This window comes from Sitophilus oryzae, unplaced genomic scaffold, assembly GCF_002938485.1.
Source record: "Sitophilus oryzae breed Bouriz unplaced genomic scaffold, Soryzae_2.0 scaffold_1396_pilon_pilon, whole genome shotgun sequence".
In the NCBI taxonomy this organism is placed as follows: domain Eukaryota; kingdom Metazoa; phylum Arthropoda; class Insecta; order Coleoptera; family Curculionidae; genus Sitophilus; species Sitophilus oryzae.
In genome coordinates, this window is record NW_022146055.1 from 13,872,247 (window position 1) to 13,897,935 (window position 25,689).

Consider the following 25,689-nt stretch of genomic DNA (forward strand, 5'->3'; position numbering starts at 1 on the left):
ACACGAACTTTGAATACGAGATGAGCGAAAAAACTGAAGTCATCGACATTAATTTTGTGCCTGTCTGAAACGCAGCAAAGTTGCCAATCACGAGTAATTAGATTTTCCTTTCCAGAATTTATATCTTTTGAATCATTTAACAAAGTTCTGAATATAAAAAAAAAACTATAATAGTATATTGTTTTATTAGGAGTAAAAATTATTGTATGTAATTATTTATTCAGAAACCGTGGTTACGCTCGTTGAATTTGACACTTTATGTCAGTCTTATCACAAAGTTTACAGAATAGTTCTTGAAATATAAAATACCTAAATAGAAATTTTTCATGAAAAGTTCCACGAAGTTTCGATTTTAATTAAAATCCCTAACGTATGTTGATATATTAGGGATTTTAATTAACTAAATTAGATGATTTAGTTTTAAGAAGGCAGATATTCTAAATTAAGAATTTCTAAGTTTATTACAATTTTTTTTTGATATATTATTGACAGTAGGAAAAAATTTAAATGGCTGTGATGGGTGTAAACTTTGAATAAAAAGATTAAGGAAAGATTATAATGATATTCACGTATTCATGCATGGTGGGCGGAAAAAGAACTCTTTTTAAATATAATTGACAGTTCCGTTTGAAGATTCATTTGACACATTTGAATTTGATTTGAAATTTTGTGAATTTGTCAGTCTTGAGTTTATTTTATGTTATTTATTATTTATTCTACTACTGATAGTTGTATAAAGGTAGTAAATCTAGATGGAAATTATGGCAGAACTTAAATTAACAGTGACACTATTGCGATTTATCGAAAAAGATTATAAATAGCTGGTTGTGTAGCGTGCGGTAGATCTCGGTCAAAAATCGAGTGAAATAATGGAATAACTAACTATAGATTTTTTCTTGCATTTTTGCTTTTATTTACTACTTAATAAAAACACTAAATCACCACAATACACCAAAACACTTTTACTTTTACACTGGACGCGCGTTTCGTTAACCATGTTAGCATCATTAGCAGATGATTATAAACTCAGATGATTATATTCAGTTTATAATCATCTGCTGATGATGCTAACATGGTTAGCGAAACGCGCGTCCAGTGTAAAAGTAAAAGTGTTTTGGTGTATTGTGGTAATTTAGTGTTTTTATTTTGCTGTGTAACACCAAACGTTCCAACCCTCAACTGTAATATTTACTACTTGTCAAAGATTAGATGTCAAAGAATTTAGCTACGTCAATTTGACTTACCTGTTTCAGTAGCGTATCGGATGTTTGTGTTAATAAATAATTATTATAATTTATTTATTTTTATTAGAATTATATATTTTTATAACAATTTTAATAACTACCAACAAATTTATTCATAACGTAAAATAAAACAACAAATTATTGAGTCTACCCTACATCATAGTTGTACACTTTTTAAATAAAATTAAAACGGCACTGATAAACCGTAATTTAAGTCGGCCATATTTGAGTCCCATCGCGGTGGATCTAAGATTTTTGATGTGCTTAATTTTTTTATTCAAAGGGTGTAAGTAACACTCTTTTGCGCTCCACGAAAAGTGCGGACTGGATCAATTTTCGGTAACGCTTGCACTACTCTAGTTGAACGAAAAATTTTATAATATTTAAAATTAACCCTACAAATGCAATAAGAAAAACAATGTGTGAATAAACATACAAAAAAAAATTAATCTGGATTTTTGTCAAGCTAAACGTAGCATTTTGCCGTGTGTGCAGTCAGTCCACGAAAAACGTTAGACGATCAAATCTATTTTTCCGAGGCTCCTTGATACACTCATTTTTAAATGAGTGTAACAGCCATGACACTCTAGATTAAAGTTTAAAATGCAATTTTTTTTAAGTAAAAATGTCAAAAGTTGACATGTTCATATCAGGTCATTCTATTCGGAGTGTCATTTTCTATCGAATAAAGTAAAAATATACCGAGGCGAGGGTACTATTTAAAAATCAAAAGTTGTCATCATTTCCGGTGAAACAGAATGTGACGAAAAACAATTATACGTCAGTCAGTCCTAATTTATGTCATAAATTAACATACTAAACCTCGTTATTTTATTTGAAAAAAATAAATAAGTTATAGGGTTGGGCCACTTTTGAGAAGCATCCTGTATAGTCACTTACCACTGAAAAGTTATTCCATTATTAATCCAGTAAAATTGTATCGCCGTATAGAGAGTGAAAAAAAATACGGGCAAGCTGATTCTTTCAGGGCTTGTCAGCGATTTCTTCTGAGTGTAAAATTAACAAAATCGGAAATTTTCCCCTTGCGGTTTTTAAGCAATAGGGGTGTTTTTTTTAAACTGTACTACAACAAAATAATTAGACGCAAATTGTATATAAGAACATTCTCTATAAGTTCGCCTAATGATTTTTTTTTATAAGTTTATTATTTCCGGTTTTAGCGGCCGTTTCATGAGACCTTTGGGGTGGTTTTCAAAAAGTTTGTTTTACAGCAAATTGACCCGTATGAAAGTTGTTCATAATAAATGGACAAGCAACTTTTCCTCATGATTTTTTTTTGTAGCTTCATTATTTTTGGAGATTCATGAACAAATTAGGGTAGTTTTCAATGTTACTCTTTTTTCAGCAAATTCACCCTAGGAAACTCGTTCAAAATAAAAGTACATATACCTTTGCCTTATATGAACTATATTCTGACGACGACGACTTTACTTCATACGAAGCAACATAAGAAACCAACAATAAATCTAAAGAGCCAACGCCAGGTCCATCACACAAAAAAAGATGATACAAATAAAAAAAAATCATAATATTCCTTCACTTGATGAAGTTTGCATGTAATTTTAATATGAACACCTATAAGTTGGTAAATTTGTAGAACCAAACAAAAATTATGAAACTATCCCAATTTGTTCATGAACTGAACGCTATCTCTAAAAATAATGAAGCTACAAAAAAATCATGAGGAAAAGTTGCTTGTCCATTTATTATGAACAACTTTCATACGGGTCAATTTGCTTTAAAACAAACTTTTTAAAAACCACCCCAAAGGGTTCATAAAACGGCCGCTAAGTCCGAAAATAATAAACTTATAAAAAAAATTCATTAGGCGAACTTATAGAGAATGTTCTTATGTACAATTTGCGTCTAATTATTTTGTTGTAGTACAGTTTAAAAAAAATCACCCCTATTGCGCAAAAACCGCAAGGGGAAAAATTCCGATTTTGTTTATTTTACACTCAGAAGACAGTCGCTGACAAACTCTGAAAAAATCAGCTTGCTCGTAATTTTTTTTTCAAATAACAATTTTATTGGATTATATTAGAAATAGATCTTTTTATCCAAATTCCATCAAAGAAATAGGCACTAATTTTTTTAAGCTATATGACATTGCTTATGTTTCTCTCTACAAACGCGGTTCATTTGAGTAAAACAAAATTAAATTAAAAAGTATATAAACAAGTCAGTAATTTTATAATACAAAAAAAATAAAAGTAATGTTTCTATTCCTGTGGCATTATAGATCTCTATCTACAGACCTACATCACTTAATTATACTGGTAAAAATTAGTGAAGAACATAAAAGAGTTTATTACATTACAAAAGTGGTAGGTACTACTCTTGACATTGAAATTTAGTTCCGCCTTCAAGGTTACGACTAATAAGCATTACAAGAAAAAACAAAAATATACAGATAACAATCGTTGTTTAATGACAGGTCAATTGGTTTTAAAAATATAAAAAATAAAATTTGAATACTCCACTAATTTGGTAAAAAAATAATTATTCAATGTTAAGACAATAAAATAAGCGATCAAAATGTTTTTAGATTTATTGTATCTAAAAACATTTTGATTCACTTTAGTTTTGACAATTAAATAATTAGATACAGGGCGGCGCACCTCATTCGCCTCGGTTGATTATACGAAAACGGAAAGATGTGGAAACAAAATATTTTATGGGTTTATGTGGGGAGACAATGTGGGGGCATAATTTAAAATTATTTTCAAATGTACAGGGTGTTTCAGAGCTAAGATCCGTACCAAAGTTATATTTTTTCTTATGTAACACCCGGTATTTTATTTCATTTTTGGATTCTTGGGCCCAAAAAAAGGCATTTACTATAAGGGTTAAATATGTTTAAAACCTTTGGTTTTTGAGATATTTAAAGATATTTAAATTTGCATGCTACAATAGAATACATTATTAATACCCTGTACATTACTTTTCAGAATTAATTCTTATGCTGAGTTTAAAGGTAGAGAAATAAACTTTATTGAAAAATGGTATTAAGCAAAATGTATTTTTTTTGTAATAACTGATTTCAGCTAAACGAAAGTTGACCCAAACCAAGTTGAAGATCAAACTTCATCGCTATTTTTTGATAATCATTAATAAGTGTATTTCCTAATAAAAAATAAGACAGTAATAAAAGACAATGTTGATTAAAATTTGATTTCTGCTGGCCTATAAACTCGGTAATAAAAAAATACGGTATATGATGTATCATTTTGTATGACTATTAAAAATGATCATAAAACGTCTCATAACACGCTTTATAAAATTTGAAATAATATCCGTATTATTATCAATATCGATTGCATTTTTATTGTTTTATATTTTAGATCCATATCTTTTACCTAAAATATAAAACATAGAACTTATCTTTTTTATTGACTTTTACATATTATTATACGATATTTAATTTTAAAAAAAAATACAGTTATTTTTAAGATATAGTCAATTATAATTCTATAAATAATTAATTTTCCATGGACTTCACAAATACTATTATAATGCGGTAGAAATATTTCTCAGAATAAAAGTACATCATCAGATGGCTAACCGCTGGTTCTTATTTGTATGTTTTTATTTATGTTTTTGTTTATTTTTAATATCTGAGGTAGTTTACCAAGTCATAAGAAAAAGCAAATCTAGTATAATTAAATTTTCCTAACCTTACAGTGAACTTTAAAATAAATAGGGAATCCCTATAAGGAGAAAATTAGGAAAGAATAATAACGTATTTAATTGTTTTATATTAAAAAGGTAGCTAGAATAATTAAATTATTCATAATGGAAAATAATAACCAGATTTCTATTAAGTCATAAATTCTTCGAAGTATTGAACTACTTAAAATTTTCGGTTGGGTTTGTTGTATATGTTGTACTTTTAGTAGGACAGGGTATTTCCCATCCTCCTTGGACAACAGATGTTCTTCCTCCGAGGAGTGGACATCTACCTTCTACGAGGGAATACACCCTTCCACGGTGGGAGTTTAGTCCTCCGTTCCCGAGTCCGTTCCCTTCACAGGAGCTTTCTGCGGCTGAGGTACCCATGAGGTAGAGGCTAAAGGATCTGTCTCCATTTTCTCCACCTCTTTAACTTGGTCTCTCCTTAGACCTGATACCGGTAGTGTCACGAATCTATAATAGAAAATATACCCCTGTTTCTCTATTGTCTCCTTGGATTTTAGGTCAATTCCTATTATGATGACCTGACCATGGTCCTCCACATTCGAGTTGATGACTCGCCAACGTAGATGGTGTCCATTTGTGGTGTCTTTCCCTTTGCTCCTAGGCAAAAAGACCGTCATGATGATGAATTTTATATATATTTACAGGACATGATTTTTTGAAATGTTATTGTTTTATTTTTATTATAAGTTTACTGTTTTTCTTTTTAGAAGAAGATTTTTTTATGATACTCAATAGTACTGAAAATAATATACTAAAAACTAAAACTCTTGAACTACTAAAACCAGAGGGAGGAGAGTCACAAGAGTAAAGAAAAGACAGATTAAATAGACAAAAATGCCATTCTTAGGTCTAAAATGAAAAAGGAATGGAGAAAACATTGGGTAGCCAAAACTAATCTCCAGAATAATGAAAATATTCACTAGGGTTTAGATAGACGAAAAAATTCATAGTAGAACATTCGATAAAATTTACGACTGACCCAATAAGCAACTACTATTAAAACTATAAGAACTGTAGTGATTCTACTAACAGCGAACTGCAAACTCAATCGACATCTTAAGCCGATGGGATTGACAGACAAATCTATGTGCAGATTTTGTCAATGAGCGAAAGAAAGACAGAACAGATTTTATGTCAGCAAATGGAAATGTGTGGTACCACCAAGTGGTACTATATATTAGGAAATAATAAGCAATTTTCAAAGAACTATTGTTCAATCTCTAAGTTATTATATTTTCTGAAAAGAATAGTACTGGAGAATATGTCCTAGAAATTATCAGAAAAGGACCACAATAGCTTTCAAGGTTCAAAATTATAATATAAAATAAACGGTAGCTTGTGTCACTTATTGGGTCTAGAGGTAGGCTCCTGACCCTTGCTGGAGAAGATGGTAGCTTGTGAAGGATGATCCCAAGCAAGTATCAGCCGCCCCTCTTGTAGTTTCCTTTGTAATGTTCCCAGTGTCGCTACGGGGCTTCCCCACAGCTTCATCGGTGGTATTTTTAGTACTAGATCTCATAGTGTTCCCACGAGGGATAGTCGGTCAACTTCTACAGAGCCCCGCATGTAGAAGTAAGAGGTAAATACAATAGGGTGCCCCTTGATGCCCCAAGGTTGAGGCCCGTAATGGCTAGTCCTCTATCTAGCCACGCATCCCTTTGACCTGGTCCCGCCATCGTAGGATTTAGGTTTTTGGTGAGGTTGTCTCCTCTTGCTCCAGGCGGTTAAGCCAAGACCCCCCGCCACACCCTCTACCCGCGAGACATAACCACAGTCAGTAGAGGGTGCCTGGTATGAGGGACAGGGGGAGGCCCGTCCGGCATCGTTATATGTCTTGGTGCAATTCCCTGGCCACGACACTACAGCCAGGAACAAGACGATGAGTGAGATGCTTGTTAGACCAAGCCAAGCGCTAGGGGGATTCCCCCCAGCACCTGACCAGGACCTTCCTCCCCAACGACAAGGTCTTGCATCTCCTAGGGGAAGTATCTACCTATTACCTACCTTAATTATACCCTACATGAAATACCCTAAATAAGTTGGTAAAACCGTATCTACCTATTACCTACGGTTTTACCAAATTATTTAGATTTTTTCATGTAGGGTATAATTAAGTGTAACTTGCTTTTACCTGACTTTAATAAATTCTTCTTAAAGGTATATAAATTTTATTAAATTAAAAAGTTTTTCCAAGGAAACAATCGGTTTCAGCTAAACATGGTAATAACTCAAGACATGCAAATGTTACTTGCCGCGCAGAGTCTATGTTCCAACCTTAGTCCAACTAACAGTGTACATTATTCTATTCGGTCACCCGTATAACATAAATTGTCGATTTCTGATTTTCTTTAAGGTAAAACATATTTCTTGGATAATACATGACCGACCACACTATAGTTATTTAAAGCCTATTATGCACTCTTACTACTTTATAAATTGGAACATGCATAAAGTTCTTTTGGAGGACAAATTTATTCTTATACTCGTAATTACTAAAAACAATATTTTAAGGCATTAATCTTCCTGAAGAATTTATTTCTAAAAATGTCAATATAGGTACCTATATCCGTTGTCATTAAATGATAATTATTTTACTAGAAACAACAAATCCGATATTAATAGAAAAATATTGCAATTATAAATGCATTAATAGTTAAAAAATATATTTATACAGGGTGGTCCGAACTGTATTCCGGAAACTTCGGCAGCATATTCTGCAGATAAAAATAAGTAAAATAGTTCGTATAAATGTATGTCCTAAAATGCTTAGTTTCATGCTTTTAGTGCCTTTCAGTTTCATGCCTAAAATACTTAGTTTCATGCTTTAGTTAGGGTGTAGAAGTTTCATTTTTATTTCGATTTTTTTTTAATAATTTCTGAAGTAACGTCAATATTTGAATGAAAATTGGTGTCTGGGTGTTTTTTGACATGAGAAATTTGATTTTGGTGTCAATATGACTCCTACTAGTAGAGGGCGCCACCTACATTTGTTTTAACTGTTTTGAAGCATAATAACTTTTTGGCCGTACCTGTATAAAACTTCCGAGCGAAAAAATATACATTTCCAACACTTTTTACGTAAAGCATATCTCTTTGTAAAAATCGCTACCAGCAACCGTTCTTAAGATATTTAGAATGGAAATAGTCAATACATGTCATTATTGACGAAAAATAAACACGTTGAATAGATAGTTATTTCACTCAAATAATAAATTTGGGAAATTTTTATTTTTTTTAAATTAATCAGAACTTTTTCTGCAAAAAATGATGATAACACAGTTTCTGTTGAACTTTTAACACAAAAACATTTCAAATTTATGATTTCAATCTAATAACTATTTAGTCAGCATGTTTAATTTATGTCAATGATGACAGGTATTGATAAGTTCGATTCCAAATATCTCGAAAACCATTACTCGTAGCGATTTTTACCAAGAAACCTTTTTCACGTAAAAAACGTCGTAAATGTATATTTTTTTACTCGGTAGTTTTACACAGGTACGGACAAAAAGTTATTAGACTTCAAACCAGTTAAAAATATGTAGGTGGCGCCCTCTACTAATAGAAGTCATATTGATCATATTGATATCAAAATCAAATTTCTCGTGTCAAAAAACTCCCAAACAGCAATTTTCATTCAAATATTGACGTTACTTCAGAAATTATTGGGAAAGAATCGAAATAAAAATGAAACTTCTACACCCTGTATTTCCGAAACTAAGCATTTTAGGACATACACTTATACGAAGTTTTTTACTTATTTTATCTGCAAAATATGCTGCCAAAGTTTCCGGAATACAATTCGGACCACCCTGTATATTAAAAACTGTCTTTATTTATAACCGGTGCATTTCAGCATTCATGTAAGAATACTGGATTGTCAGTATATTTTAAAATTGTTTTTTAATATTAAAAATAGTTTTTTTACAACAGGTTTCATATACCTGAGATTTAAAATCCACAGATGTTATTTCTTAATCACAAACTAATCATAATTGGTTTTTATTATATTATATAACATTTTTTTATTTCTACATGTTTTCCAATAAAACAGATTTTCTGATAAATAATACAACAACCACCCTTAGAAAAAATAGACATAAGAAAAGAACTCTATAATACCGGGTGCGCCTCAAAAGTGTAAGTAAGATGTAAGATGTCAGTTTATCCATGTAACGAAGTTTATAAATTTTAAAAGAGTTTGGAAATTGGAGATGATAGTAGTATCGAGAATGATATACACTCGTCTGACCACACCAAGCAAGTGATTAATCTAAACGAATTTTTTTTATTATTTTTATTATAATGAGCTCAATTCTTTTACTATTATTTTTTTTAATTAAACACTATATACTGACTATTAACATTAACTATATATTTATGTATATTCCTCTATAATAATTATTTCAGTAAACACGTATATAAATATTTTTCTATTCTCTCTCTCTCATTATTCCTCATCACGACTAATGTGTTATTTATGCTCTCGTTTATTATTCTAATGATATCAAACAATTAACTTGGTATAATGTCATAATTGTATTAAAGAATTTATTAAATATTTCTAGGATTTAACTTGCCATGGAATATTTACCCATATAGCCCAAAGACTTGTCCAATTTAAAGTGCTTAAAAGAAATACGGCCTAATTACTTATTTTACATTATAGAATCTCTAAATCTCTACGGCAAAAATCAGATATTATCAATATACAGGGTGAGTCTTAAATAAGTGCAAATATTTTCAGGGGTGGTATATTTCGACCCCAGGAACACGCACTATGAGTTTTTTTTTCGCAAAAAAAGTTGTTGAAAATCGTGCGTTTTCTTTTAAATTTTCCTGTATACTTTTCGAAAACTTTTTAGAACTACCTGTTCACCGCAAATTTCCCCACGGTATGATTTTTTAATCTCTGATATAACCATAGTTACGGCACTAAACGGGATACAAATACAGAAAGGACAACGGCCCAGCTACGTCGAATCACCGGTTCCCATTAGAACACCGAAGTTAAAGGACCTAAGGCGATACTAGTGGATGGACGGTTTTACCGATTTGAAACTCTGTATCGTACTGTTGTCCAAAAAAGGCAAAAGTGTAAAATCTATTGACACACACTGCTCATTCACGCCGGTTCGAGGCCGGATGAGATTGGATATCTCGTGAGTAAGAGTCGATTTAGACACGGTAAGGCGGTAGGCCATTGACCATGATATGGCCGAGTTCGGAAGAATGGACTGCGGTTCGGATTTCGCGTAAACAAAGTAGGCCCCGACCAGATTAGCCCTGGCAGCAAGAAGGAGACGTTAACTTGAAATCTTTACTTTTACAAATACAGAAAAAATCCGGTGGCTCCCATAATTTTTTCAAAAAAAATTAATCATTTTTTAAAATTTTCAAACTTAAATAACTCGGTTATTTTGGAGTTTTTTGGTATTACTAGAAAATAAAGCTATAACCTCACACTTACTTAACATTGCAAGGACAATTTGGGGGTTTCTGGCGATCGCCTTGTAGCAGAGCCACCATAAAACAAGAAGAATTTAAGGGTTAGCTTGGTTAGTTTGACAACAAAAGAAAATAACCACCACTTGTGAAGTTCACAGGATTGCCTACAGCGCTTTCAGATGGAGCAGACCGTCCGCGACTTCGAGCAAGTACCATGAGTTTATATTAACAACATCCGGACGGAGCATACGCGACCCATGTAAAATTGTTCATATTATAAACTGATGGTACTTGCTCGAAGTCGGGGACGGTCCATTCCATCTGAAAGCGCTGTAACTCAAATTAATTAACCCAAAAATCCGGAGAAATGAGTAATCATTAATCAATTAGGGGAGGGGAGTAATTAATCACTCTTTTTTTTAAACAAATCTAACATCAAATCTGGTCCTATGACCATTCTCGACATTGTCGACATTTACTTTATACTCGACGTATTGTCGATATGTCAATACCGACAATAAAAGTCAACGCATCCATGCTCAACTCTGATAAAAATATAAATATCAGTGCCTTTTAATCAAAGCAAAACTGAACTTAATAAACTTCTGAAAAGAAAAGTATTGCTGACATCAACCTGTTACGAAATACCGTAAAAAAGCTACCTGACAAAATTCAATACAAAACCTGCAATGATTTATTTTATCTCAAGGTCTCCTTCAGAGGCTGTTTTCCGCATTATGGTGGGAGGAAAGCTCAACAAAACCAAAAGATTAGCAATGCAAAAGCTTTTAGAATGCGCGATTTATAAGAAAAAACAGATCACAGATTAATAGGTAGATGCAGTGATCGAAAGTATATCCGATTCGCGCGCGGGTTTAATAGTTCGACGGTGATCCTATATGAGGGACTGTTAGTGATTTTTGTGTATTCTGAATTATCTTAGACTTGAGATATTGTTAATATTGTTAGGTATGTACAAAAATAATTTACTAGTTTAATAGTTTTGGTGTGAATAAAATCACTAAGATTTGTTGGTGATCCAAATGACTAAAAGTTTATGAACAAAAACAATGTTTGGTTAAGATAGAATAAGATTTATTAAATATCACGAATTAAAACCAAAAAACAAAAATAGTGTGTGATAGATCTTGAGAGCTTCAAAGCTGTGGTATTAAATATACAGGGTGCTACAAATTGGGGGTACGAGCATTGGTATCTCAGTAACCGTAATAGATACGAACATGGTTAAATTGGGCAAAGTTGCGCTTTGGGATGTTCACTAAGATGCCATCAAAAATTTTTTTTGGATATCAGTTTTATTTTTTCCGGTCGTTACTTTTCAATCACAAAACTAATTGCACATTCTCATACCCACTTCATTAGGGTATCTGATAGTATTTTTAGATTTTCAAATTAGCTGATAATTTGTGGATACAAAGGCCAACTTAATTTGTTAATACAGATTACACAGACTGCATTTTTTATTTCAGGTTTTGAACTCGGTCTTTGGATACAATGATATGCCACACTTAATATTTTTTAGTACAACCAAACCAAACTAAGGATTGCTTAGTTTTTTAGAAAAAAACGGATTTTTTTGAAAATCAATTTTATTTTTGCCGGAAACACTGTGACCTGTGTGACCTACTGTGTTTGTCCCCTTTCTATGTCTGCACCCATTCTCCTATTCCTGTACCCTACACCAACTTGTGCAGGTCCTTGATAGGATAGGAGCATAGTTCCTCCAGTTCTAGCCTAGCTTTCATAAATAAAAAGTGTAGCTTGCGATCCAGAGCCTCGCAGTGACATATTATGTGCTCTATTTTTCAGGATCCTTATCGCAGAGTATGCAATAAAGACTTCCTTGATACAGGTTGAGCTTGTTCAGGTAACACTGGACAGCCATACGTCCTGTCAAGGGACCTATTGTAATCCGCACTTTATTCCTGCTAAGCATAAGCAGTTCTTTTGTGGTTTTAGAGCTTTCACAGGAAGGCCTTTATCCTTGGATGATGTTGATCGTTGCCTAGCTAGCTCATCGACTTGGATGCCGCTGTGGCCCGGCACCCAGAATAATTTAATTCCGATCCTTCGTGCCAGAGCTCCCAATTCACCTAGGCATTCCGAGACAAGTCTCGATGATACCTTTGGACTTAGAGGCGCCCCAAGTGCCGCCTGACTGTCTGAACATATATTGATTAGCTTACCTGAATAAGCTCTTCTGTTGTTCTCTCGCACATTGTAGAATGGCGAAGATTTCTGCCTGCAATACTGTTGAGTATTTACCCAAGAAAAAGGATAAGCTTGCTCTTAGTCTTTCCCCAAATACTCCAACTCCTGTTCCTTCAGCGGTCTTTGACACGTATACCAGGTTAGTCCGTCCTGAAGGAATCTTGTTTCTGTCCACATTCCTCGATCCATTTTGTTCATCTCGAATAATTTGTGGTAACGATAAAGAGGGGTCATTTGGTCCGATCTCATTTGGAGTAGAGTATCCCCGATAGAATCCCCCATATTTAAGTGTCCTGTTCATCATAGTTTAAACCAAGTCAAGACAAGCAAGTCTTTCCACCCTGCTGGGGCTGAACATTGTTGGTTGTCCCTTTACCTTAGGCCACGATACCAAGGATGCATATGTTACTGAAGGCCTCACTACCCCAGAATGCAGCTAGTGCACCATTAGTTGTCTGAGACCCCAGATTTTTCCATGAAGTCATCTGACTACCGCTAGTGTAGTCACCGCCCTCCCTGTAAAATTTTCTAAATGTCGGTTCCAGGTCAGTTTGGTATCCAGCGTGATTCCTAGATACTTGACCTTATTCGAGAGAGTGACAGTCTTCACCGCAGAGTCTAGACGTCTTAGACCCCCCAAACCCACCGAAGAATAGTTTCTCTCGTACCTTAATTTCTCCTGGAGGTATAACTTCAGCTGTTTTTTTTAAGTTTTAATATTCATGTCTTATTCTAAGTACCAGTATATAAAATTCACAATCCTAAAATAATACCAGGCGATGGAAATGCACTGCTGATCATATTACTTCCCAGTATGATAGGCAGCTCTTCTCTCTGATAGATCAAATATAGTAAATTACAGTTTTTTTTTGTTATCCATATAAAAACGTTAAATACCTATAATGTAACTAGACATTGTAATATCTTCTACACAGGGCCGTATCTCGGGGGGTGTTTTGGGGGTTCAAACCCCCCCCCCCCGAAATTATGGCCGAAAATTTTTAAAAAGTAATGATCATTAAGTAAGCAAGTAAGAACGAAACAAAAAAGAAGAAGAAGAAGATGGATGAATATCAATGACTAAAGAATACAAGGACATGTAACGCCCATATACGGGCTGCAGCAGAATTTGTGACCTTAGACGCCAACTTTTTAGACATAACATCATCAGCTGGTCATCAGCGACAATTTTAGCGACTTTTAATAGTTGATTGTGTGTAGTGAACTTTGTATAAACTTTATTACAATGGTAATTTGTTCAGCTTTCAAGTGTAAAAGGCGCAATGATAAGAAAGAGCCAGAAGTTACGTTTTATAGGGAAATAAACAGTCCCCTACACCTTTTTAGCGTTTTTTTATTGAATTCGATAATTATTTTTCTGATATTATATGTACTTGATATGTAGTATACGTCGATACTAGTTATGTACCTTTTGTCAACATTTTAATACGTTTTTTTCGTAATTTATTAGTATGATACCACCCGATACACCATAAGCGTAGTGAAAACATATAATATCAAAAATATAAATATCCCTTCAAGCGGCAATGTTAAGTAAAATAGATGCTACGGCACTGTTTGGAAGAATGGTCACAGTTTGGTCTCGGGTGCTATTTGTCCTTGTATTCTTTAGTCATTGATGAATATACATTATTCATCCTAACCTCATTTTTCCACTTTGAAAGCAAATGTCATTTTCGATTTTCGACTTTCAACATTCAAGTGTTTAAAACAGCAAAAGTTTGACAAGGACAAGATTTTGAATGTTGTGTGTTTTGCTGGTCATTAATGTGATTAACGTTTGTTATTGTTCTGCTATATAGACAAAGAATTCTTGGACTATGACACTTTAGCGGCAGAACTAGACTTGTGGCGGCAAAAATGGAAGCAGCTACCTGCAGTCGACCGACCTAAAAACGCAATCGAAACGATAATCGGAGTGTAACCAGTGTATATTTCCAAATATATACATTTTATTAATGATCCTAGCAACTCTACCAGTGTCAACAGCAACACCAGAAAGGTCTTTTTCAACCCTAATGCCGCAACCGCACATGCGGTATTTGGCGATCTCCGATCGGGGCTTCGCCGATTTCCTATGTGTATGGATGAGGAAGTCGGAGTTCGGCGACGAGAACGAGCGCTTGTCTCTATGTTGTTGCTATCAGAGCCCGCATGTGTGGATGGAAAGGCGAAGTCCGATCACGAGCGTTCGGTAATTGACGAGCGCTCGGAGTTCGCTAAATGCCGCATGTGCGGTTGCGGCATAAGACGATTGAAGAACTTCCTACGTAACTCTACAGGTCAGGAGCGATTGACAGGACTTACTCTATTAAGCGTACATAGAGAAATAAATATCGATATCGAAGAGGTAGTCAACCGTTTTTTCAGGGAAAAGACCAGTTTATCCTTTAAGATTAATAATTTTTACCTGTTACTTTTTTAAAATTTTATTTTCAATTAAGATTTGAGTGTAGCCCAAAGCAATTTTTTTTATTGCTATTGCTATGCTTTTTTCCTAGCAGCTTTTGTACCCCCCCCCCTCCCCTCCTCCAAGCCAAACCCCCCCCGAGAATTTGGTCTAGATACGGCCCTGCTTCTACAACTGATGCACGCGAATTTGTATCTACCCTATAAATCTAAACAACAGCCTTTTTAATGCATTAAAAATGGCAAAAATATTTGTAGGCACATATTATAATGTTATTGCTATCCAAATTAAAAAAAGTCTGATACCTATGATCTCTAATATAGTTAGCTTAATCATAAACTAATTTAATTACAAATAGTTGAAAGAAACACAAGAAAAAAACAATCTGTTTACGTATTTTGTGCATATTATATTAAATATCACTTTCAAGTTCGTATAAAAAATACGGAGCAGTTCCTATTAATTAACTATAATTGCAATAAGGAAATATTGTTTATTTATGAATGATAATTATTTTTACACTTAATGTATATAAATAATATGCCATTTTTTCTGTTCATTATTTGGACTGTCTAGATACCTATATTTTCAAAAACTGTAACATTAATAACGTTTAATATGTATATACTTATTTACTCTGTAATATTCAATGACCAAAGAATATAAGGACATGTAACGCCCCTATACGGGCTGCAGCAGAATTTGTGACCTTTTTTTTTGTTTTGGTGGCAAACAATGAGTCATCATTTGGTCACCAGCGACAATTTTAGCGATTTTTAATAGTTTGTGTGTAGTAAACTTTGTATAAACTTTATTATAATGGTGATTAGTTGTTCAGCTTTCAAGTGTAAAAGCAGCAGCGATAAGAAAGAGCCAGGAGTAAAGCTGGATTTATAAACTCGGGAGTTGAGGTTCAGTTGCCGTTCAAAATGTTCAACGCTATGAAATGAACGCGCGCATTTATAAAGTCAGTTGGTCGAAAACTTGGCAGTTCGTTTTACGTGCAGCGGAGTTCAAAGATGGTCAATGTTTATGTCGGCAGTTGCGGGCAGTTGGCGACCGCTGGCGACGTTCGGCGACAGCCAATGAATAAGCGCCTGTCGATCACGTGAAGCACAGTACGCTGATGCATTGGAAAATGACCCTTATTGTTGTTTCATTATTTCTGTTAATGTAATGTTTATATTTTGCGTAATCGTGGATTACTGTGTTTAAACTTTGACAAATACCAAAAGTATTTTTAAAATCGAAAGAAAAACGTTCGACATTTGGTCACCAGCGACAATTTTAGCGATTTTTAATAGTTTGTGTGTAGTAAACTTTGTATAAACTTTATTATAATGGTGATTAGTTGTTCAGCTTTCAAGTGTAAAAACTGCAGCAGCGATAAGAAAGAGCCAAGAGTTACGTTTCATAGGTAAATAAGCAGTCCACTCCAACCTTTTAGCGTTTTCTTATTGAATTCGATAATTATTCTTCAATTTCAATTAATATCTATATGTACTTGATATGTGCTATACGTCGATACTAGTTATTTATTTTAATACGTTTTTTTCGTAATTAATTAGGACGATACACCATAGGCCTAGTCAAAACAATTATCAAAAAATATAAATATTGCTTCAAACAGCTAGGTTAAGAAAAATATGTGCCACGGCACTGTTTGATGGCATCGTCACAATTTGCTCTCGGGTGTTATTTGTCCTTGGATTCATTGGTAATATTCGATTTTCTCTAAATTTATTATTATGTTTATGTAAATTTATTAACGTATTGTTTGAATTTTGAAGTACCGTCAATTACTTTGTAACGGTCATTTTTACAATATTCTGGCTATATTGACACTGAAATAAAACATACTAATATCTGAACACATAATATACAACTAAATATACAGGGTTGTTCACCACATACGACACGGAGTATTGTAGCTAAACGATGAGATTTCTACAAATTGTAAATTTTGGGTTCGATGAAGGACTATTAGAGGTACAATTTAAAAATAATTTTACAAGATACAGAGTGTCCCAAATAAGTAAAAAATATCAAAGTTGTATTTTTTTTAAATGGAACACCCTGTATATTATTACATTTTTAGTTTCTACGATTAAAATAAAGGTAAATTTGATTAAGGTTTATTATACTTAAACCTTTCCGTTTTTGAAATATTTTCAATTTTGTGAAATTGCAGTAAAAATTTTAAGGCTTCATTTCTCCAAGGGTATCAAAGTTTTTAATACTAAATATTTACTGGTTTATTTACTGATCAGTTATTGTGTTGCAATAATAAAAATAATACTACCTTATACAGAGTGTCTAAAAATTTATTTTAAATAATTATTAGCTTCAAACGGTAATAACTTGTTTAATTTAAATAGACTGTATATTTTACGAGAATCAGATGCACAATTTAATTGTCTATCAAATTATATTATACCATTTTTTACCTATCTGTTTAAGTTTCCGTAGAAAATGCATTTTCTTGTAATTTAGAACTTATTTATCAATATACCCATGGACTATTGACATTTTAGATTATTTTTAAAGATGTACCAAATTTTTAAAGAGTACAGATAGTAATATTGTCGATATAATTCGTTTATTTCATTGAAAAATAAAAAAAAAGTGTTTAAATATTTGTTAAAGAGGATCAATTAATATGATTCCAGTATTCAAACTACATTAACTGACTGTTTGCGTTGATTAATAATAATTGCTCCAAATACTAAAAAACTGAATTTTGTATGGGCATTAGACAGTGTGATAAAAAGTAACACCTTAAAATGATATTTCATTCTTAATTTTTTACAAAGGCTTTAATTTGATAACTTATTATTATATTGATTTCTGACTCAAAAATCCACATTTATTTATAATAATTTATTAACGAACACAATTAAGTATGTCATTAATTAGTATATGGGCGGAAATAATGGTGTTACATTTAATTAATGGTATACTCTTTTATAAAGATTTAAATAGTTTTCTTTTTGCATACAAATGGGCTAGTAATATTATCGTTTTGCTAAAAACAATAATATTACTAGTCTGTACATTTTGTACATTTGTTGCTTTAAAAACAATCTAAAATGTCAATATTCCATGGATATATTGATAAATGAGGTCTAAATTATAAGAAAATGCATTTTCTACGAAAACTTGAAGAGATAGGTAAAAATGGTATAATACAATTTGATAGACAATTAAATTGTGCATCTGATTCTCATAAAATATACAGGGTGTTCTATTTAAATTAAACAAGTTATTGCCGTTTAAAGCTAATAATTATTTAAAATAAATATTTAGACACTCTGTATAAGGTAGTATTATTTTTATTATTGCAACACAATAACTGATCAATAAATAAACTTCATTAAATATTTAGTATCAAAAACATTGATACCCTTGGAGAAATGAAGCTTTAAAATTTTTACTGCAATTTCACAAAATTGAAAATATTTCAAAAACGGTAAGGTTTAAGTATAATAAACCTTAATCAAATTTACCTTTATTTTAATCGTAGAAACTGAAAATGTAATAATATACAGGGTATTCCATTTAAAAAAATACAACTTTGATATTTTTTACTTATTTGGGACACTCTGTATCTTGTAAAAATATTTTTACATTGTAGCTCTAATAGTCCTTCAACGAACCCCAAACTTACAATTTGTAAAAATCTCATCGTTTAGCTACAATACTCCGTGTCGTATGTGGTAAACAACCCTGTATAATATACACAATAATGTTTAAATAGATACTGTGTTTTGGAGAATTATTCTATTTTAGAACATAGTAGAACACACCCAACAGAACATACCCTTTCCGTAAATTTCACTATATATATATATATATATATATATATATATATATATATATATATATATATATATATATATATATATATATATATATATATATATATATATATTATATATATATATATATATATATATATATATATATATATTATTATATTATATATAGTTATATATATATATATATATATATATATATTATATATATATATATATATATATATATATATATATATATATTATTATTATATTATACATATACATACATATATATATATATATATATATATTACATATATATTATATATATATACATATATTATTATATATTATATATATATATATATATATATATATATATATATATATATATATATTCCATAAATATTCCCAGTATATCTATTAATAATTATTTTTAATTTATATTATTGTTGTTTTATCAACTACTGAAATGCGGAATTAATTAATAATATAAGATCATATATATTAATAATTATTTTTAATTTATATTATTGTTGTTTTATCAACTACTGAAATGCGGAATTAATTAATAATATAAGATCATATGCATATAATGAATACTTTCAAATATTGACCATGACATTGTGGTAATATGCATAATAGTAAATAAGTACAATTTTTGATCTTATGAATGCAAAAGTAAACGCTGCAATGCAAAAAAGAACTATAAATATAGCTAATAGCCTATATATTAAAATATCAATAACAATATTACTAAAAATGTAAAAATTAGAAAGTTGCTGTATTGTTTATATAGAACGCAATTAAAATATAATTTATAAGTATAAAATAAAATTTAAATAAAAATAAAAAATAAATTAATAATATCAATCCTTTGATTTAGATCATCTTTAGATCATTTAGATCATCTTTCATCATGGGACATGATAATCGTTTACTATAACATTGTTTTAGTGTAGTATTAAAAAAATTGGCCCGGGAGGCACGTATAGCCGCCCATACTAAAACATGTTAATAAAAAGTTGGTAGGCAGTTCCATTAGTTTCAAAGTAAAGGAATTTTTCCAATTTTGGTCCGCGGTTATTTCCCCTATCCGCCACCTGGGGTCGCGTCCGAAGGGAGTTTGGAGTTCTCCACACGGATTTTCTCAAAAACGGACTACGGAAACACGGAATATCTCAAAAGCTGCGTCTTTGACTGATTTTGATGTTATTACAAATTTTGTTGCAAATATTATTCCTAATCTTAAATTGAAAACCGCGATTCGCTAGCTACTGTAATTTTGGAGTTACGATTTTTTAACATTTTTAACCTCCTCTCATACCCCCTTACCAACGCCCACCCCCACCAAAAACTAATGGCTAGATTCTCGGGTGCCACAGTATTTTTGTGCCAATTTTGGTTAAAATCGGTATAGCGGTTTTAGAGTTATCGTGTTACAGACGGACAGACAGACAGACAGACACCATGAACATATTTTGTATTTAGGTCATTTATGACCCAAATAACTCATTTTGAGTGAAATTAAAATTTTTTTTTTTGTTGATATTAATAGCCTGCCATACCTGTTGGTATGGTCGGCTAAAAATAGTTGCACAAATTATTTCCATTCAATTAAATATTTACAGTATAAAATAACTATATATAATCTAAGTAATTTACATGTATTTGCCATATATCACATATTTACAGTATTGTATATACTCATAATCAATTAATTTATTACCATTAATTTATCTACTCGTTGTTACTTTGATTTTCTGTCGATTTCTAAGTAACAGATTAATAAATAATCTAATAAATAATTTGCTAAATGAAAATCATTGTGATGGATTAGAATATAATAATTGATTATTGCTAATTCGTGAATATTAAATTACTTTTGAATTAATATATTCAATAAGTATAGCTTTTGAAATGCTAAATAGCGTATTATTTAAGTAATACTGCGTTGTTATATATTTTTTTATATATTTTAAAATATGTAGAAATATAGGAAAAATCAATTCAAATAATCAAAGTCATCTCTATCCCCCGTCATTTAGCTACTAAAAATAACCAAATCATTAAACAAAAAATAAAAAATATTAACAATAACAACAACAAAAACAATAAAGAAATTGTAAATATAAGACAATATAAATAAAATAAAATAATTGCACGTTATCAGAGACAATTATGTAGTATTCACAAATACACATTTAAGGCGGCCTACATACGTCCAACTTGGTTGGGCGAACAATCGGGCCAATAAAATTGTATGTTGCACACTATGTTGTCCACACTTATCCGATTTCGCAATAAATCTATAATTGAATAAAGGGCGGAAAATAGATGGATTAACAGAGTGACAGAGTGGAGCCCGATTGGAAGAAGAAAGCGAGGGCGGCCAAGAAGATCATGGCGAGATGAAGTGGACGAGTCTATGCATCGGAGAGGACTACGAGAGGGAACATGGGATGATCGAGACGAATGGAGGACCCGGTTGATGGAAGGAAGGTAGCCAGAGCTGTAGAATCCTTTATATTATAAAATTTTATACTACTAGATGTTATAGTAATGCATTTTCGTACAGCAAGTTTTCATTCCCTATTCTACTCCCTAATGGTATGAATTTCATAAATTCGCTTTGTCCAAATAATTAACTTATGTCTTTTAAATGATCCTTTGTGCAAATTTTATGTGTATAATCCAGAGGTCACGAAGGTTTATACCGGGTGCGTCTCAAAAGTGGCTCACCCCTATAACTTTTTTATTTTTTCAGATAAAACAACGAGATTTGGTATGTTAGTATATGACATAAATCGGGATTGATTGACGTATTCAATTGTTTTCGGTCACTTCCGGTTTAGCCGGAAATGACTACAACTTTTGATTTTTCAATGGCACCCTCACTATTTTTTTACTTTATTCGACAGAAAATGGCATTCTGAATCGAATGACATATCATATGTCAATTTTTGACATAGTCACTCAAAAACAAATTCTATTTTAAATTTCAATCTAGAGTGCCATCGCTGTGTTAAAAACACTAATTTTTAATCAAGGAGCCTTGGAAAAATAGATTTAATGGCCTAATGTTTTAGTGTCTTGTTATAATTACAAATTTAAAATTAAAAATAATTACAAATAATTTATTTCTGGAGGTATTGTGTGTAGGTGTTTTTCAGGTATGTTTTAGTATTTAGTCGTTTTACACAAATAAATAGCCATTAAAGAATACAAAAATACTTCATGACAAATCTAGACATATATACCGTATGATCGAAAAAAACGGCGTCCAGTTGGCTTGGAAATGACGATCGATGACATTTCCCATATAATTTTACATATAAAATGACAGCGATCTTCATTTCATAGCCATCGTTGACGCCGTTTTTATTCGATCATACGGTACCTTTCATTTAAAAAAAGAATCATCAAGATTGGTGAAGAGGTTTCTGCGAGATGGAAACCCTTTGAGCTTTTATGTATATATGGATTTAAAAAATAATCATATACTGAAAGTTTGAGGTTTTTTGGTTTTACCTCATTAAGTAATTGTGAATTTTGAACTTTAACTTGATATAATGTCACTTTAACAGAACGTTAACGGTTTTTATACACGTATCTGTTGAAAAAAAACCTAAAGTGTTCTTTAATAGTTGTATTTAGATATTTTAAATAGTTTTTTTTTCTTTTTTTTTTGCTTCCGACGCGACGACGGGAAGAGATATACTTATTAGTAAAACTGCTGACAAGTTGGTATCAGCAGTGTTTACCAAAAATAAATATTCTATTTTGTAGTTTTTCTTGCAGTACAAGTGGCGAAATACCCAGAAGACATTTTTGAAGAGATCAATCCTCCACAGAGGTATAGACATTTTTTAATACCATTCAACTATTATCTAAAAAAATTGATATAAAAATACTTAAAAAGCTTTCTCAAAATGTAGATTTTTTAGCTATAAGAAAAATTAGATTTTTAAAATGTATTTTTTGGTATACAAAATGCACTATCACTGCCGATCTAAAAAATAACAAAAACCAATTCGCAAATTTGCTACGGATCAAAAATAAGTCCTGAATTTGGCCCGATGACGTTCACTTAGTCGGTTAATGCTAAACGCCACCTGTGATCTAATGGTGCTAGCGACCTTATCCAAGGCTATCACGGCAGTGGTTGTTTTTTGCCACGATATTATAGTACTATATACCATGCCAAATGGGTAAGGCATTCAACACAAAAGTCAAGAATAGTAATTGGCGTGTATATAAATAAGCGCCAATCCTGATTTATAGAAAGTGGTCGCCGGGAGCTAATATATTTATACCGGAATAATTTACTTAATAACAGAAAGTCTGTTCAATTTCTGCCTGTTCTGTTATGGTTATACAGGGTGAGTTTCCTACGATGTTCTCCATGGATATCTCGGAAACTACTGGTAATAGAGAGTCGGGTAAATGGGGAAAGAATTGCAGTTTTGTGGGGTCATAAATATGCGCCTTTCAGATTTTTGAAAAAGTTCATGGCTTACAATACTAGATATTTCGAAAAAAATAAATTTTGGCTATTTTAAAAATTGTTCCTAATTCCATTATAATCTATTGTAAAAAAAGTTGTAGAGATAATCACATCCCTAATGAGTTTGTGTTCTTCGATTTTTTCTAATATCTGTCATTTTTGAGAGATGACACAAACATATGTTTTTTAAACGGAATCCATAGTTGGCCATGGCTTCATAAAAAGCGCCATTTTTTAAGCTTTTCAGGGATATAAATAAGTAATATGTTAACATGTTTTGAACAATTTCACATATGTAGTTAGCCATGGAAACAAGTTCAATCATCGTTACTCTCAGAAATGTGAAACTGTCACATCCAAACTTTGTAAATTAAAATAAACAAAAATTGTAAATATGAATTTTTCAAATGAAGAAAAACGTGTAGGATTATTGGTTCAACTTTTCTTAGCCATACGTTTTTTAGAGAACAGTTTTTTAGACATGCTAGAAAGTTAAATTTAGATACTCGCGCATCAATAGAGTGGTTCCAACATGGCCCCAGATTTTTTATTTGATCTTTTTTAAGCTTATGATTTTCCAAATACCATGTAGAATGTAGAATCTAAGGCTACAATTTAAAAGATCTTATGTTTTTTGATATTGCCCGCTCATGTAATTTTTGCAGTGTGTAAAAGCAGAATTTCCAATACCTAAGTTACCGCCTAATAATTATACAATAATTAACCTAAAACCTAAGTTATTTTCCGCCTATTATATTAGGGGTTATATAGGTATTTTTAATTTGCAAAATAGCATTTTATTGGTCATAAATTCGTCCAACTTTGCTATAACGTTACATCTTTCGTAGTATTTTTTATAGCTACCGAGGGTGACCGAGGTCCCAAGACACAAAATGAAAAGTAGAACTATTTTCTTTAAACATAATAGGTACAGGTATCCAACAATGTATCATGACTTCATTTTTTTATCGATATTGTCATTAGAAATAATAGGTCGATAAAAAAAATAGAATCCTAATTTAGTAGAATTAATTGTAGTTTAAGGAACACTTCTAATTGTTCTTTTAAGTGTGAAATTTACTACAATTTAAATTGCAATTGAAGCCCACAAATCAAAATGACTTAACGCTATAAAATCTTCCAGTCATTAAATTATAGCTGTTTAATTCTATTAGTTAATTATTTTAATTGAAATTATCTCGGTAGAAAAATGTTTGCTGTAAAATTCCATTGTTTAGATATATGAATAAAGTAAGCCTACTTTTTTTTAAGTTTTTGTTTTAATAGTTTATTTTGGGGATTGGTAAATGAATATGTATATGTTATAAAGTTTGTTCATTTGTACAAAGTGGTGGCCCATTGTAAAAAACTTAATGTTAAAATCAAGAGCAAAGTCCAAACCACTGTCAAAAAAATTCTTTATTAGTGAACGGTTTCGGCAATTCCAGCATCTGTCAAAAACAGTAGCAAGCAAACCAAACCAAACTCATACTGTATTCTTTTATATAAAATAACTCGATTGGATTTTTTCAGTTTTATATATTTTTTCACAATTTTTTGAAGTATTCACTTGTCACACAAATGTTAACGTAATGTTTTAATGATGTAACAAGTTACGAAATGAATGTGTTTTAAACATGGGACAATGCGTCGAGTGCTTAAAAGACTCTTTTCGCAACGAATGTCATACAAGATTTTTTGTGAAAGCGGGTAATTGGAGATTTTCATGCTATTATTATTATTTATTTTTAAACATTTTTTAAAATGTTCTAATCGGTTTCTAAGGCATGACAAAGTTCTGTCAGGTTCAAACGTCGCTGTATTTCCTACAAAGTTCTGTGAAAAAATGAGTGGTAATGACGAGTCTTTGGATATTCAACAAGCTGCTGAAACTGCGCTATCCACGTTAGGGCCCGAGAAATCGAAAAACTTATACGAGACCACCAACATCAACTTTGAAATCTGGATCAAAGAAAAACATGTTGAGAATTTGACAGAAAAGCCTATTTCCTGAAGTTATCCACTACCCATAGCCACTACGTTAAAGCCGTCAACTCCGTGGAGTAAATATTATTACCTGAACAGAAAAACGTAGATATTAGAAAATTCACAAACCTTATTGCATTTTTAAAAACAAAAGCTTACGGATATCAGACAAAGAAATCAAAAGTATTTACAAAACTAGTATTTTACAATATTTTCATTGTTTCTAACGTTCCATTTTTTACTTTTAGCCACTATAGTGCCTAAAGACGTGTCACTTTTAGATACTAAAAGAATGTCATTTCGAATCTCAAATTAATATCAAAA

At 31.7% G+C, this 25,689-nt stretch overlaps 1 protein-coding gene across 1 annotated transcript in view; it reads left to right on the top strand.

Annotated features, from left to right (window-relative positions):
* Positions 1-11,218: 11,218 nt before the first annotated feature.
* The window catches only part of LOC115876069 (putative metabolite transport protein HI_1104), a 66,468-nt gene continuing 51,997 nt past the window's right edge, over positions 11,219-25,689 (top strand). The window contains exon 1 of the mRNA XM_030891753.1: positions 11,219-11,381. The gene's annotated coding sequence lies outside the window, so the exon portion shown is untranslated. The remainder of the gene's footprint in view (positions 11,382-25,689) is intronic.